This window comes from Triticum aestivum, chromosome 3D (assembly GCF_018294505.1).
Source record: "Triticum aestivum cultivar Chinese Spring chromosome 3D, IWGSC CS RefSeq v2.1, whole genome shotgun sequence".
In the NCBI taxonomy this organism is placed as follows: domain Eukaryota; kingdom Viridiplantae; phylum Streptophyta; class Magnoliopsida; order Poales; family Poaceae; genus Triticum; species Triticum aestivum.
In genome coordinates, this window is record NC_057802.1 from 402,217,316 (window position 1) to 402,230,011 (window position 12,696).

Here is a 12,696-nt window from a genome sequence, read left to right on the forward strand (position 1 = left end):
TGTACCATATGTATCGACAACAATAAGTCGTATGGTGACTTATTGATTTTACACAATGTATGTCGCATTTTGTATTTCGATTCAGAATTGAGATTCCATCGGGAATCAATCATATATGTCTGAATCTAGTGATCGACAAGGATATGTAATCATTACATCTATCAACTGCAGAGATAGATGATTTTGAACCGCCAAAGATATAAGTTATCGGAATGAGATTCCACCTCTGGAGAATAGTTGGGTATCTGCGTGAACCCTTGTGCTACAATACTTGCTCTTTGTTTCACCACCTCATTGTTCTCAATTCTGTTTCCAGAAGAAAACTGGTGTAGGTATTGCTTATGAATACCTTCCCATTATTGAGCAAGATCATTTCTACCTAGATTATACCCTTTGCTTGAGTTCAGTCCGAGTGTTGTTCACACTTTGCCATGGCCATGGTCTTTGGATCTGAATCATTTGAAAGGTTTTGCAATCTAGCTGAGAAATGTATGTCGACAGTTGTAGACTTCCGGTTATATGATTCTCCAGAATCTATATATCGTTACCCATGGTGACTGCTCGCGATTTCCCAATGCGATTGAGTCGGGTATTCAAATTCCCGGCCATTGTGTGCACTGTGACCTGGGTTGGCGGGGGTTTCCCGTCCACTGGGTGTATACTACCCATTAGGTGTCTGTCAACGTGAAGTTGACTTGCATTTACTGAGTCACGGGCCTTGATATCCTTGCTTGCGAGAAGCTGAATCCTGATGTACTTCTGCCATACATCTCCCCCTGTTGCTTTGAACGGGGAGTGGAGTGAATTTTGTTGCTACCTCCACTCTTTCAGGCGTACTTTTGCGGGATTGTAGGATTGTGTGACACCTTTATAGTCAGTAAATGAATCTGGCAGGTTATTTGCAATGTGTTGCAAATCTTCTGAACGCATGGTTCAGATCTTTTGAGTACGTGGATTTGAGGCAGAAATGTGTTGAACATTCCACTAATTTCCTGGCATTCTTTATGGTACTTGAATTCTCCCCTAATGCCTGGAAATATTCCTCATTGAATCAACATACTGGCCTTGAATAACTCCCCATTCGAGAGGCTTGAGGTATTGACGGAAATACAGTTATTCCTCACATAGATCCCAACTATATGTTGAGGCGCCAATGATGTATGTCGGGTGGTCATATCGGTATGCAACCGAATTACCGCAGATAGGAAATACTTGATAGATATCCACATATCAAAGATAGAGGGGGGTAATATTATGCAGTTCTGTCATGGGGGTGTAAAACTGCATTACTCCAACGTAAAGTTGGTAAGTTGCAATTCCAAAGTAAAGATAATGCAATAAGCTTAACTCTTTGGATAGGATTCTACCAAACCATTTTGAGTCTAGACATTAGGACAAATTGCTAAACTTCAATCCAAGGGCCATAGAGAAGGCACTCAAGGAGAATTCTGCAATGTTATCCATTCGATTTGCTTGAAATTGATGTCAGGATAATGAGCCAATGGTTTCGTGTGAATAAAGCACACACTTAAGACCATCATGTAGATATGCCTTTTAGAACCATGGAATACCTGAATTGCCTAGTCAATGGATGGGAAGAGCCACTTACCTCAACTTGATGCATGCAAGGAGTCTGAGTGGTTCGGCGTAGTCTTTAAGGTGTGCAAGCCTTAAAATTAACTTCCTTGTGTCACTTGTAGTGCACATAAAATCCAAATGTTGTTAGAATTTAGCATCATAATAACCATAAACTATTGGAATTGCTGATAGTTTTGGTTTCAACCCAATGTCTCGATGACCAAGGCGAGTATGCCAAGTTTGTCATGTACAAGACACTCTGGAAAACTAACTCGTACGCAACATGTGCTACGGGTTGTGTCGTATGTGTAGTACAATCCAGATGATGCACAGAGAATGTGCTTGCCATATCCGTTGCATATGGTAAAGAGAGTTATTTCTCTTTGTTGTCATCATAAGTTTTGCTATGGAAACTATTTTAACGGATACCTCCATAGTTTAGTAGGGTACGAGTTAAACTTGGGAAGCAATAAAGCATCCCGATGTTACTCGAGTACCCATAGGGATAGTAAATATGACTCGAGTTGAGCCAACAAATACCTCATCGCGTCTAGTGATTTTAAAATATCTCCTTTCTCTCAATGAGAGTGGAAACATTGGACTTCCCTAAGTATAGAGTTTGTGGTGCATATGTCCACAAGGCACATATCATTTTTCATCGGATTGACTCCCGTAGAAATCTATATATAGACATGCAGATTCTCAATATGAAAATCATTGTCAGATATATAGAATACATATAAATGTATATGCATCAAATTGCTGATACAATATACTGTGATATACAATATATGATGACAACAATACTTATGTTGTTGTTACAACATCGTAAATGGACATTAATTATATTGACCACTCATGAGATTGAAAGACTATTTATAGTCCAAACATGTCGGTTGAGGCATATTCAACCATCACATTCTCCGTGCCCATAGGGTCCCGTCACAGCTGGTGATGTCGGATTGAAGGTTGAAGTAAGATTCAAACATTTGCCCTTGAGGTTCATTGTATCCCAGGAATTGCTGATACAAAATAATCAGATGCCGAGATCTGAATGTAATGCCTTATGATATATAAGACACCATTTTTCTGTTAGCGGTGTGATCTTGACCAGAGGTAAATCCAGGATTCCACATATTATCCCACGGGACACAAGAGCGATCATGATGTCCATGGCCCAGATAGGGCAGTGGTGGCCATTGAGGACGAATGCCTCAAATTCTCTAGCCATCGGTTACCAGAGATAATTAATTTACTATCAGTAAATTAAAGACCATCATGGTTAGTGTTGTAATGAATTTGCAAAAATTAATGGATATTTCAAGGAGTTAGCTTGAAACCATTAGTGTGAACTTCAAATCGTTAAGCATGACATCTTGTAGATACTCCCCAAAATAAATTTCAGGGTCCATCTCTCAGCACTAGAGAGTATAATCTGATGAAATCAGTATATACTTCTAGTACCTTATGTCGTAACCTAATAAAATGCATGGGAGATCATAATGTTGAGCAATCATAATGTCAAATATGACGAAATGTTGGCTTAAAAAGTAGTTGTGATAATCTGCAAAGCAGTAGATCTACACACTACCTTGTGATCCCAATACATCAATTTAAAGAAATCACTAAGAATTTTGCATATCAATTCTTGCTCGTATTAAGCCAAAAAGGCTCAATTAAGATGAATTGATTTTTATTTTGCAAGAAATTGAAAATCTCAATTGCAAATAGTAGATGTAAGTAATCTCAACATGTAGAGTAACATGGAAATATATTACATCATAGTTTATTCTGGAGTACAAGGTACTCTACAGATATACACTACTAATGTAGTGGATAATAAAGATGTTGCAAACTTGATCCTCAAGTGAAAAACTTTTGTATAGATCTCAAATTAAATGAGACCTTCTATCAAACTGCAAGATAATTCAGCGCAGTGAATTAATATTTTGCGAGAGAAAATTGATCTCAATCGCAATGACATTATTTTGCGAAAGAAGAAAATTCTCAATCGCAAATTAGTAATGTAGAGGTACTGAATTTATCTTTGCAAGAGATAAAAGAAAAATCTTAATTGCAAATAATAGATGTAATTATTCTCAACATGTAAGAAACAAGGAGATATATTACATCAACATATTATATGGAATACGTAGTACTCAACATTTTTACAGTACTAAAATTTAAGTACTGTAATTAGCAGTGTCTAAAACAGAGTTAGACAACTGTTAATAGAACGCAATCCGAATTAATAACCAAGATAATATAGGTTTAATTCGGGAAATTCGTCCGACAGGGAAGGAGACGGTTTCCTCTCCCTCAGGAGCAACCGCTCCCCCGCCCTCCCTGTGCAGCAGCGCCCCACCCATCTCCACTGGCGCCGCTACAGCGGCTATCACCGGCGGGGACGGGAGGCCGTCTAGGGCTACGAGGCGACGGCGAAGGCGAGGAGGGGGCTGAGGCGGCGAGTACCGTCTCGGCGCAGCCGGCGCTGTGGCCGAATCCAACGGCTCTGTGGCCGAGTCCCGCGGGGGAGCGAGGGCGGAGCGCGGCGCATGGCCGGGCGCGGGGCGCGGTGCGGCGCGGCGCTGCAGCCTGGTGCCGCATGGGCGCGAGCGCCGCAGTCAACGGCAAGCGAGATAGGCTCGTCATTCGGGCCATGAGCACCGACGTGGGTTGCAACTGCTGCCTCCGCTTTGCCTAAAAAGGGGAATCCGTGCCGGGCTGAGGGCCACGAAAGCCAGAAGTAGCGCCGGAATGGGCACCACCATGGGTAATAGCGACGCCGAGGTCGCGGCCGCTCTGCAAGGGCGCCGTGCCGTGCTGCCCCGCCTGCTGGAGGGAGGAGCGTCATGCCACCGGCTGCGTCGACTCCTCTCGTGCGCCGCCAGTTAACGGTTGCGCCTCAGCGTGTCGCGCTGAAGGACGCCACGAGGGTGCGGGCGAGGGCCGCCTAGAACGCGTCTGGATGGTCAGCCGGCCGCCGCCCCGTTCGTTGCGGCGTCGCCGCAGGAACCGTTGGTTGCCATTGGTAACCACACAGTGGAGAGATTCATCCATGTACGTGAAAAATACGGTAATCACTGGGCGATTAGTTCGTTGTTAATTGGAAAGAATGAAATTCAAACTGGGCTACTTCTTGGACAGATGCATGCATGCAAAAGCATGCTCGAGTCCTGGATGGCATGGGGCAGCGTTTGATGTCACGAACGCCATCCAGAAGCAGGATACCGAGCGCGCGCTGTATTGCAGTCGATGCAGGGTAGTCTTGGCTCCGCCGCTAGTCGCCGAGCGCTGTCCGTGGGCTGCCGCCACCATGCACACAACCCACAACCGTCGTTGTTCAGGTGTCTATGTAACCGTCGCTTTGGAGCGAAGGAAATCTCTCTCGGTGGTAGAGCGTGCTGATAACGTGTCGATGTAAAACGAGAGAGACGGAAGACAGAGAAGTAAAAGTGAATCCTCCTTCTCATTCATAATGGGATTACATACATATATATATATATAGCCCTCGAAGGGGTGCGACCGAAGAGAGACGAAGCAACCGCCTTGATTAGAAAAAGTAGGGATTAATAGGATTAATTAAATCCTAACACAAGTGAATATGAAAGTATGTTCTTCTCCCTCCGGCTTAAATAGAAGGAAAATTTAATGGTGCTAATTTGGTATTGTAATTGTTTATAGTTTTTTTCTACTATAAAGTTGGGCCAAACTTCACATCATTTGACTTGAGTAACTTATAAGTTGTTTTTGTGTGTTCACATGACTAAGATCAAAATTCAAAATGCCTTACAAGCGTTTTTCTTTAATGCCTTTTAACTAGGCATGATGATTTTAATGGTGCTCATAAAAGAGTAGAGAATTGAAATATGAAGGGAGCATCATGAATCATATAGCAAACACATTTAAGCCTAGCTCACTTCCTATGCATAGAGATTTTGTAAGTAAACAATTTATTGTAGCAAGAATCAATTAGCATAGGAAGCAAAACAAGTATAACTTCAAAACTTTCAACATAAAGGGAGGAAACTTTATGTTGTTTTTTTGGAAAAAAAAACTTCCAATCTATTCATCTTCAATCATGGTAGTACAACAAACACTAGAAATAATAAAAATTGCATCCAGATCCGTATACCACCTAGCGACGACTACAAGCACTGAAGCGAGCCGAAGGCGTGCCGATGTCATCGCCCCTCCTTCGTCGGAGCCGGGCAAACCTTGTTGTAGTAGACAGTCGGGAAGTCGTCGTGCTAAGACCCCAAAGAACCAACGCACCAGAACAGCAACCGCCGCAGATGAAGAGTGTAGATCAAAAAGGATCCAACCTGAAGAGACACGAACGAAGACGAACGACGAACAGATCCGAGCAAATCCACCAAAGACAGATCCACCGGAGGCACACCTCCACACGCCCACCGATGATGCTAGACGCATCATCGGAACGGGGGCTAGGCGGGGAGACCTTTATTCCATCTTTAGGGAGCCGCCGCTGTCTCGCCTTCCTGAGCAGGACACAAACCCTAACAAAGCTCGAAGAAAGATCTAAAAACAGAGCCCTCCCACCGGCAAGGAGCGAGATCCACTCCGCCTCCATGGCCCTAAGGCCACCGGAGACGGGACGGACCGGCGCCGGTGCCGGCGGGAGGCAGAGTACCCTAGCTTTTTGGAGGCGGCGGCTGGCTAGGTTAATGGAAGGGATGCACGTAGTACTCTCGCTAGATGTGCAGGAGCGATGACAAGGACCATTGTTGATGTGTCGTCCGAACGTTGGGCTTCGAAACTTGATGTTGTTGAAATATATATAAGCATATCTTCCTCTCTCATAATAATTTCCAGTAGCATCATGAATGAATTCAACAATATAGCTACCACATAAGCATTCTTTTCATGATCCACAAGCATAGAAATTTTATTACTCTTCACATAAGCAAATTTCTTCTCATTCATAGTAGTGGGAGCAAACTCAACAAAAATAACTATTGTATGAAACTTGATTGACATAACTCAATTGAACATTAAAATCATGATGACAAGTTGTATGGTTATCATTATTTTTTATAGCATACATGTCATCATCATAATCATCATACATAGCAACTTTGTTGTCATAATAAATTGAAACCTCTTCCAAAATAGTGAAGTCTTCATTAAATAAAGTCACGATCTCTCTAAATCTAATTTCATAATTATTACAACAAGATTCAGCACCCTCCAAAATAGTGGGATCATTATTACATAAAGTTGACACTCTTTCAAAACCACTTTCATCATTGTAATCATCGTAAATAAGAGGCATGCAATCATCATAACAAATTTGCTCATCAAAAATAGGGGGACTAAAAAGATCATTTTCATCAAACATAGCATCCCCAAGCTTATGACTTTGCATATCATTAGTATCATGGATATTCAAAGAATTCATACTGATATCATTGCAATCATTCTTATCATTGAGAGGTTTTATGCCATACATTTTATTGAATTCCTCTTCTAACACTTTGGCACAATTTTCTTATCCATCGTTTTTACGAAAGCCTTAATAAATCTAAGCAATTTGGCACAACTTCACTTCCATTTTTTTTGTAGTTTTCTTCTATAAACCCAAACTAGATACAATTACGAGACCTAAATATATTCCTTCAAGCACTCACTTCTCCGGCAATGGCGCCAAAAATATCTTGATGTCTACTACGCAACTTTATTCTTGTAAACTCTGTTGGGCCTCCAAGCGCAGAGTTTTGTAGGACAACAACTAATATCCCTCAAGTGGATGACCTAAGATTTATCAATCCTGAGAGGTGTATGATGAAGGTGATCTCTTTCAAACAACCCTGCAATCAAAATACAAAGAGTCTCTTTGTCTCTAACACACCCAATATAGTTGTCAATTGTATAGGCGCACTAGTTCGGTGATACAAGTGTAATATGGATGGTAGAAATAGGTTTTTATAATCTGAAATGATAAAAACAGCAAGGTAACAAGTAATAAAAGTGAGCACAAACAGCATTGCAATGCTTAGAAACAAGGCCTGAGGTTCATACTTTCCGTAGTGCAATCTCTCAACAGTGCTAACATAATTGAATCATATAACAATCCCTCAATGTGCGACAAAGAATCACTCCAAAGTTGTTATCAATATCGAAGAACATAAGATAAAACTGTTGTAGGTAGCAAACCACCTCAAAGTTATCTTTCTGATCAATCTATTGAGCCATCCCTATAAGTGTCGCAAACAGGCCTAGAGATCGTATTACAATAACACCATATGATACGCATCAATAAACTCTAATGTCACCACAAGTATCCGTGAGTTAATTATTCGATATGCATAAAACAATTTTTGATTCATAATATTCAATCCAACACAAAGAACTTCAAAGATTACCCCAAAGTTTCTATTGGAGAAAGTAGGATGAAAACGGGTATCAACCTATGTGCCTACATTACCCCAATGTTACCACGGGAATCCACAAGTTGATTATCAAAACGTATATCAAGTGACTCAATAGAATACCTCATTATCAACACGAGTATCAACATGCAAGACATACATCAAGTGATCTCAAATCCAATATATTCAATCCGATAATAATGAAACCTCGAAGGGCAAAACTCAATTCATCACAACAAATATAGAGGGAAGAACACCATATGATCCAACTATATTAACAAAGCTCATGGTACATCAAGATCGTGCCCTATCACATAGCTACTTGTACATACCCTCAGCCCCGAGGGTGAACTCCTCCCTCCTCATCATGGAAGCAGCGGGGATGATGAAGATGGCCTCCGTTGATGACTTCCCCCCTCCGGCAGGGTGCCGGAACGGAGCTCCGAACGTGATCACTTCGAAACAGAGGCTTACGACGGTGAAAAAACTCATCTAGGTTAACTTTCGGGAGTTTCTATATTTATAGTAATTTTCAGCGTTGGAATCATGCCAGGAGGGTTCCCAAGGGACCAACAAGCTCAGGTGGCGCGCCCTGGGGGGGCGCCACCCAGGCTTGTGGCCCCCTGGACCTCTTCTAGTCCTTAAGCTCTGTGGGTCTCTTCTTCTCCATAAAAAATCTCCGTAAATTTTCATTGCATTTGGATTTCGTTTGGTATGGATTTTCTAGAAGAAAAAAACATGCAGAAAATAACAACTGCCACTAGGCACTAGGTTAATAGGTTAATCCACAAAAATCATATAAAAGTGCACCAAAACCATATAAAATTGTTGTAAACATGGCATGAATACTTCATAAATTATAGATACATTAAACACGTATCCGTCATCTCTAAGAACAACGCCAGTTGTGCCCCTAAACAGATCATGGTCAAAAGATGCATCCACGTTTAACTTAACAAAGCCCGTAGGGGGCTTAATCCATCCCCCATTCTTACTGGAAGCCATTGGTGAAGCGGTATTAACAAAATTTGCCGTCAAAGCACGCACACCATAGAGATTTGGCATGCATTTTGGAATTTTTCTTCATGAACCAATTTACGTCTCTCCCACCATAAGTACCAAGCTGTGATGGAAGTCACTTCACGAGCATTCTGAAGGCCCATTATAAAAAGAATCCTGGTCTGGCAAAAGTAGTAGAAATTCGAGGGCAGCCTCTCCCGCACGATCAATGGCACAGGCTCTGCTAATAACCTCGTCCATTCTCAGTCGATTCCGAACCTCCCTTGCTTTCTGACATAGGAACAACACATGCTTTGTATCTTCTGGCCCATTTTCACATGATGGACAAGTGGGCGTAACTTCATGTGTCTATTTGCAAGCGTAACATGACATGGGAGAGTTCCATGCAATGTACGCCAAATAAAAAAAATCACCTTTGCCGGACAAGATAGATTGCAAAATCTTACCCCTGATGGGATTAACATTACTTCACCCCATACAATTAGTACAATGCAATTTTGTCCCATGTTGTAGGGTCCATTCCGCCAAATAGGCTGATCGAACAGTGAGCAACCCATTTTTTGTATAACTCCACTCAATAAAATCCAACAGGTTGTGCCAAGGAAGGGGGATCGCAAAGACTCGTTGAGCATCGATCGGCCACATCATTTGTCTCACCAAATCTTCATCCCACAAATTCGTGGTTGGGTCAATAAGATCAGAAACCTTTGACAAGAGGTTCCTTCCTCTTGGGGAAATAATTTTCCTATTTGCACAATGCGAAATCCAAACATCTTTCCAAATATCGATATTCTGTCCATTTCCCACTCATTAGATATACCCATTTTTCAGTGAATTAACTCCTGCCATAATACTTTGCCAGGTAAAAGATGAGCCCCTATTTATGCTTGAATTCATTAGGTCCACATCAGGGAAATATTTAGCTCTCAATATAGATACACATAAAGAGTCGGGATTTTCCGGTAGACGCCACGCTTGTTTAGCTAGCAAAGCAAGATTGAAACAGTGAATATCACGGAATACCATACCTCCTTGATCTTTTGGAACACACATTTTCCACCAAGCCATGTTGTCCTCGTCACTCCACCAAAATTGCGACATCGCGTCAATTATTCCTTTGCAAAAAAATAGGAATTTTAAAGACCAACATGGCATAGGTGGGAATAGCTTGTACAACAGACTTGAGGAGAATTTTCTTCCCTCCGAGAGATAGCAATTTTTCTTTCCATCCACTAATTTTTATTTTGATCATGAATTGAAAACAGTCACTTTTGTCCATACCGACGTTGGCTGGCAACCCCAAATATTTGTCGTTGAGGGCTTCAGTCATAATATTCAGGATTGTGCAAATTTGTGCCTTATCTTCCACTTTCGTATTGGGGCTAAAAAAGATGCTCGATTTCTCCAAGCTCACCATTTGCCCGAAGCGGCGCGATAGGAGTCCAATGCAGCTTTCAGCACCTCGGCGTTCATGGCATTAGCTCTCATAAGGATTAGAGAGTCATGTAAAGAGAAAATTAGAAATCGTTGGGGCATCTCTGTTGACCTTAACTCCAGACATGTTACCAATCTCCTCTGCATTCGCTAAAAGGGTTGTCAGACCCTCAGTACACAACAAGAATAAGTAGGGCGAGAGAGGGTCCCCCTGTCTTAGTCCTCTCATAGGTTTAAAACTCTTCGTTTCTTCAGCATTAAATCGGACATGGTACTCCACCATGGAAACACACTACATGATTAGATTCACCCAATTCTCCTTAATCTCAATTTCAGTAAAATTCCTTTCAAGAGAACCCACTCCACTTGATCATATACTTTATGCATGTCCAATTTGATTGCACACAGACCATCTTTACCCACCTTTTTCTTCTTTATAGTATGGAAGCACTCATATGCCACTAAAATATTATCAGTAATCAGTCTTCCAAGAACAAAAGCACTCTGAGTTGGGCTGATAATCTTTGGTAGGATTAGCTTCAAGAGGTCCGCTATCATTTTTTATATAACTGCATACACCACATTACACAAGTGTCTAAATTGAGTTACCTTCTCTGGAGAACTAACCGTTGGGATCATTACAATTGTAGTCTCATTCCATCCAGATGGTATAGTACAAGTATTCACAGCTTGTAGAACCTCCTCGATCAGATCATCCCCCAACATAGACCAAAATCTTTTGTAGAAGATCGCATGAAGGCCATCTGGACCCGACGCTTTCAAATGACCAATATCAAATAGGGCCTTTCGAACCTCCTCAACCGTGTAGGGAGCAAGCAAGGCCTTATTCATCTCATCCGTTACCTTTCTTTGAACAAGAGAGAGAACCTCATTGTTCGGATGGAGGTAAAAAGATTTGAAAATACCCCCTAATATGGTCCCTCAATTCCGAATCTTGCACACAAACACCAGTATCATCGAGTAGTTTTTTAACCTGTTTTCTCTTCTTTCTCGTCGTAGCCACATTATGGAAGAAAATGGTATTGCAGTCTCCATGTAAAAGCCAGTTTGCATGACCACGTTGTAACAAATAAATCTCCTCTTGTTCCAAAAGATTTTCAACAAGGACAAGAATCTTCTTTTGGCGCACTTGGGAATGGGCATGCATAGGTCCCCTTCGAAGCTTTTCCAACTCTTTTTTTTAATTTATTAATTCTTTTTAATTCCGGGCTATTCAGAGTATCACGATCCCAAATATGCAGGTCCGCCTGTACCCATGTGCGCACAGCGAGGAAAGGCCCAATACACCTTAACTTGGCTTTATCCCATGTAGTATGAACAATTTCCGTATCCGTTTCCTCTTGAAGCCAACGAGCTTCAAACTGCTTTACTCATCCCTGAGGGCGGGTAAACATATTACCATCAAAATATTCCGTATCCAGAATGAGAGGACGATGATACATGCTCTTCATTAATAATCACGGCCAAAGGAAATTTCCTCGCCCAATCCATATTAGTACATACCATAAGGTCAAGTCTCTCTCTAATTTCACCTCTCCTCCACGTGAACGAGTCACAAGGCATCCCATGTCTTCCAATCCACATTCTCCCAAACAGTCACGGAAATCTCCCATCAACGAATTTGGTCTTGCCTTGCCGCCTTCTTTTTTATGCGCATATATAATCTCGTTGAAATCACCCTTCTTTTTTATGCGCATATAGAGATTAGTCCAGGATAAATGTTTATCATTCCAGCCCGGGTAGACAATAAACCCCGTAAAACGCCAATCCACAAGATCCTCTTTCATAACCAAAATATCAATAAAATACATAACAAATAATTTAACTCAACTTTATTATTCAAGACCACCAGCTTTTCCATCACTCTCAGAAACATGGGAGTCAAAACGTAACTTACAGCGTAGCTCGCCAGCTTTTATTTTATTGATACTAGATGACCTGTTGCGCCAAATGGCGCAAAGACCCGTTTAAAACCATGTCCGCGTTAAAAATATTTGCATTTTTTCAGTAACCTCTTAAATCCGAGCAAGTTCATTTGGTAAGAACTTATACGCCTACATATAAAGAAAATTAAACACAAATCTTTTCTTAAGGTAATAATGCCACAAATTAGATCATCGGTAGTTTAATATAGCCTGCAATTAGGAAGTCCGAGTAGCTCTAAACTTGCATTAAAAAAAGAGCTAAACAGAGGCGACAATACAATGTAGTACTTAATACACGAACTCATGAACATTGAGTACACGAGGAG